The following is a 5,492-nucleotide window of genomic DNA, read 5'->3' as shown; positions in this document are numbered from 1 at the left end:
CACTCAAACTTTCCGTCTTGAGTTTTCCTTAATGTGTTTTATTTGGGGGGTGCGAGGGGGAGGGACCAGACGCGGGAATTGGACAGGCAGGGAGGGTGAGGGGGCAGGGGCAGTGAGGGAAAGGAGCAGGACTCTTTTTCTCCATCTTTTAATAAGCCACATTCCCACTTTGTTTGGGTCGAGCGCCGGAATGCCCTGTCGCCCGGCTTCCCCGTGGATCCCGCGGTGATTTCCGGCGGGGCCGGAGCCGGGTGGTACTCAGCGGGGTGCCCGAGGCGGCTGGCGGGATGGGAAAGGGGCGATCCGAATGAGAAAGGACCTCGACCGCCCCCACACAACACGCGGCCGGCCCGGGTTGGGTACTCGGCGAGAGGCTCGAAGCCTGGGCCCCCCGGGGGCTCGGCTTACTTTCCTGGAGGGGGCGGGGGTGAAGGGCGTGGAGGCGGTGGGGGTGGGCTCGGGGGGAGCCGCCGCGAGCAGGAAGGAGGCAGGTGCTGGCCCAGAGGTGGACCGCTCGAAACGCAGCCGGTAAACTCGCGCTCCGCCCGGCCCGCCGGCCTGGCCTCGGAGCAGCCCGACCCGTGGAGGCGGCGGGGGGGGGTTGTCTCCGGCATTTCCCGGGCCGGGACTCTCTCCCAGCGGTTCCACCGAGCGGGGTGGGAGGACCGCGGTACAGACAGCAACGCGTGGCTCTTTTTGTAGTTTTATTTTTAATCTTAGACTTGCCTTAAACTGAGTAACAATTTCTCTTCCTCCGACTTGAGAACAAAACTTTTCAGCGAGCACGGCGAGCACTGCAGTCCTGCGGCCGCCACAGCCGCGCTTGTCAGTCGCGGCGGAGCGACCTTGTCCGCGCGGAGCCTGGCCCGCCACCGCGCTCCCGAGGCTCCGGCCGCCCCCTCCCCAACCCCGGGCTTTTCAGGGCTCCGCCTGGGCGTTTCGCCTTTGTGCTTTGTAAGGGAAAACCTTTTCTTCCAGGGCACAACAAACTTGGGCGGAGAGCTTCCGTGTGGCCCCCCGGGCGAGGCCGCCCACGGTGGTGAGGCCATCTGAGGGGATGCCCGGTCTGTCCTCCGCTCCAGGAGCCCCTCCAGAGCTCGAGACCCGGGTGGACCCCGGCCGACGGGAGCCCAGAAGTAGCCGGGGCTCGGGCTGCTCGGAGGCAGGGGAAGAGCTCTCGCTTCCCGATCAGAACGCGCTGTCTCGGGCCGGGCCGCGCGGCTCCAGCGGAGGGTCAGGGCCCGGGCCCCGAGCCGGGCGCGCGTCGCACCGGGCGCGGGTGTATGGGGCGGGGGCGCTCGGCGTGGGGCTCAGCTCTGCCCGGTGGGGCCGGGCCGGCAGTCTGGGGTCCCTGGCCTCCTGCCCCGGAGCAGCTCAGAGACTCTCTGCCCACGATGCCCACCAGCCACGGCTCGCCTCTCGTCCCCCCCAACCAGACTCGGCTTGATGGGCAAAGGGGAAAGAAAGGAAAAATAAAGAGGAAAAAAGGGGCGGGCCAGGAGGAAGCTGCGGGTCAGGCTGGAGGGAGCGGACTGGGCAGGGGTACCGGCCTCCTCCTCTGCCCGCCTCAGGGGTTCTTCCCGCAAATGGAAAATGAACCGAGGAGGGAAAGGCAGGAAGAGCGTCGAGGAAGAGCGACGAGAGCGTCTTCGGTGCCGATCCCTCCCGGCCCGCGGAAACCCGGCAAAAGTGGCGTTGAGTTCGCTCGCGGCAGTCCGGGGCGAGCGGGGAAAGGCCGAGGACAGGGCGGCGCCGCGCCGCCGGTGACAGAAGGTGTCGGGGCCGTGCACTGAGCGAGCGGGGACACACACCTGTTCTGCGAGTCGCGTCGTGTGCGGCGGCCGGGCGGCCGCGGCGCGAGAGGCGGAGCCCTCCCTCCCGTACCCCAGGCCCGCTGCCCGGGAACCGGGAGGGCCCGGCTGTCCCCGCGCCGGCTCGCCTAGGCAGGAGCCCCGCAGTCCAGGAGCCCGGGAGCTGCCCGCCGAAGCGGTGGCGCGCGGCGCCGGGACCCGGGTGACCCGCGGGGCGGGGCTGTTCCGGGGGCGAGGTCCTTGCACTCTGATGGAAGGTAGTCTCCTCCGAGCTGCAGCCCCGCAGGTCAGACCCAGCCGCGCACCAGGGCCCATCGCATTTAACGGTTCTTCCCCGGCCGGAGCCCTGGTTCCCCAAAGTTACAAACAGATGTTTCGTGCGGAGGTTGTTGGGGTCTAAAGTATTCTTTGTGCAAAGGCAACCGAGAGGTCAGGCCGAGGATTGGTGGGCTCGGCTCTGCGTCGGCCCTAAGTTTATGTAGGTTTCGCCTTTACTTCTTCCTTTTCCCTAAGAGTTGGGTTTTCCCGGTGAAGATGTAGCGACCGAAGTGTGCACCAGCGGCCCCGTGGGCCCGCACTCTCGGACTGGCCAGATGGTCACCCGCCGGCCAAGTCCGACCTGAGTCGGGGTCCAAATCTGGGACGGATACCCAGCCACGTCTGAACCGCAGGCGTTGGCCCCAGCCGTGGAACCAGGTTAGCCTTCTGCTTCCTGAGCTCGTGCAGATGGCGGTAAAATTTCTGCAAGAGCGGTGTTTCCAAATACCCCCCGGGCATTTAGTGTGCGGGAATTCTCTTCCAGCGAAGCAGTCTGTGAACTTAAAAAAAAAAGAAAAACTTTCCTGAGTTCTTAACAACCCCCCACTACCCTGGCCCCATTTCCCATTGTTCTTTGCTTTTTAAGTTGCCTGTTAATTTTTTAAAAGTTTATTTATGCAAAGGGAAAATATCGTTTAATTTGTTCTATTATTTTAATTCTTGGCTTTTGGAAATGGTTCAGACCACAAAAATGTCACCTGTTGTAATAAGCAGAGGCGGGTTGTGTGTGCGATTTAATTACCGGCAGAGTCGTAGTTTGGTGGGCGTTCAGAGCTCGGGCTCCGGGAAAGAGGCTTTTGCAGCTTTCTTTGTGGCAGTCATTTACAAGTGGGTTTGGCTCCGGGCTGCAGCAGGAGCAGCAGCGGCGGCGCTTCCTTCTACGCCGATCCCGGGCGCGGGTCAGGAAGCCCAGACCCTGGACAGGGATGATCAGAGGCTGGGGTGGGAGATTGCCCGCTCTCTGAGACTTTCTCTCTGGCTTTCGGTTTTTCAATGCGAAAGTGGCTAGTTCGCGCGGGAGAGCGAGGAGCGCTGCGCATCAGCCCAGTTTCAGACATCTTCACATTCCAAACGTCACCTTCTTCGTTTCATTTGTCTTGGTTCTGGCATGTTTAACAACGCAGTTAGTAATCTCACTAATTATTCAGTTAGCTGGCGTTTTGTAATCACTTTAAACCAGGGTCGGATGTGTGATTTAACAAACTCCCACACATACACTCCTGAACCAAAAGCATCACGTCAAGGATTTGAGATTTTTAAAACTCAATATTTGTTGGTCCCTCCGTCCAACCTCACTGCCTGCTAGACAATTTATTTAGCTTCGTGAATTGATCCCTCCTCCTTGTTTAGTTAATTCAACAAAGACTTTTTGCAATCTGTTTGGAGTTTGTCTGATGCCGTGGAAAAGTAGCTGATGATTTATTTGGTTGCTTTTCGATTTCTGTCTTCAGCCCTTCTTTCTCCTCCTTTCAGCAGGGATGTCAGCTGTTATTACTTCCTATTGATCCCTTTGCAAAGTGAGAAGTGAACTAAAATTAATGTCAATTCCACTGCTCGGATCAATAGCTGGAGTTATTTTAATCTGGATTTGCACGAAGTGCTAAATTAAAAAAAATCAGCATAGAGGCAGAAAAGTAACAGTTACTTACTTTCCCTTTGCCTGGCTCTTTACAGTCCCCCAAATGCTCCATCAAGCTGATTATCTTACAATCCATATTTTTTTAATTAAGAGGGTCAGTTAGTTTTCTTATTTGGGGTTCTGTGTTTAAACCCATGACATTTTGACATTGGGAGTGTATTAACTATAGATTTTCATAATGACTGTGGTCTGCTGAAGCCTCATCTATACAAGTTGTTAATGTGAAGAGGGGGGAAGAAAGGAAAAGGAAAAGAAACCCGGCACCCCCCTCCCCCACAGAGACCAACGCCCACACAGTGGAGTAAAAGAGATGTGGCCTGGGAAAATATTGTTGATTTATTTTCAGTATAATGAAGTTTCAAATGAATAACCAGGTTTGAGTGATTCACCGTGTTCTGTTGGAGTGTCCGGTGCTGTCGCCAGATTACTAATTTATGAAACTCATTTAACATAATGAGGTGATCCAGGAAGTAAAAATAGAAGGGCGAATCCTCTGGGTGATGGTTATTTTGGGGGAAAAAAATCCCTCCCCTCACCCCTCGTGTATCATGTTTGCCCTTTTCTCCAGCTTGCCTCATGTAGTATTGCCTGTGTGACAGACAAGTAGTTCGTTATTTCTTTTGTGAGGAGCTGCTTAGAACCCTTGGAACAGCCCTGGACCCACTTTCAGAGCATCCATGTTGTATGACCATTAATCTGACTTGAAAACAGCCAAGAACAGTATTCCCAGACTTGTCAGGCTAACTGGCTGTCCTTGGCAGATCATTCCCTGCACTGCTATAACTTGACAGGAAAGTTATTTAAAATTTGGAAGAGAGAAAAATCCGTTAATGTGAGATACATAATCTGGTAATTTAGCAATGATGTCTATAAGGAAAGATGCCAAATGAGGAAGCAGTCTGATGGTGTGCACTCATCTTCCCAATTAATAACAGTCATTGACACGTCTGCTACAGGATGGGAGAAGGAAATACTCTCTATGCACTGCATTAAGCCGGGAGGATTCATCTAGTGCTTAGCTGAGATCTCTCTGTTTGAGGGAATAGCAAAGATACTCCTTTATCTAGATGGGTTGTTTTTTTTTTTTTTTTCAAGAAAGGGGACAGATTTTATTTGAGACATGATTGTTAGTTTAGAGGTTATAATTTGTAACAGATGGTGCTTTTTGGTTACACTTTGAGTTTCATTAAGTTTTTATTTAGAGTATATTTCTGAAGCTAATAAGTCCTAGTGTTCATCTTATGTTATCCTGACTCATCTACAGCCCTTCTCACACCCTTACTCAGAATAAATTTTGCAACAGGATCAGTGTCTATGAAAATGTACAACCTAAATTTAAAAGGGAAATTGAAGGAGGTCTTTCTGAACTCCAATTTGTTCCAGGGGCCTTCAGCGGACATCAACTCTGACTGGGCCAATAAGCAGAGGAAAATAAGTCAGAAATTTTGTTAACATTTTGCTCTAAATGTTAATGGCAAATTCAAGGCAGTTTACAAATCTACTTAAGAGTGAGTGCATTAGTAACTAAAATTACCAATCCGTTCTTTGCTGCCCCTGGAAGACAGACGTTTCCCCGCAACATATGCCAAAGGCACCCATTATGTTTTTAAATATTGTCAGAGATGGCAGGCGCTTTATTGATGAAGGTTTTGTTCCTTCTCAGAAAAGAGAAAGCCTATGTGATTAAAGAGGGGTGTGGATCAAAAATAATGCTGCTGTTGTTT

This window comes from Oryx dammah, unplaced genomic scaffold (assembly GCF_014754425.2).
Source record: "Oryx dammah isolate SB20612 unplaced genomic scaffold, SCBI_Odam_1.1 HiC_scaffold_28, whole genome shotgun sequence".
Lineage (NCBI taxonomy): Eukaryota > Metazoa > Chordata > Mammalia > Artiodactyla > Bovidae > Oryx > Oryx dammah.
Note: the sequence above shows the minus strand (reverse complement) of the source record.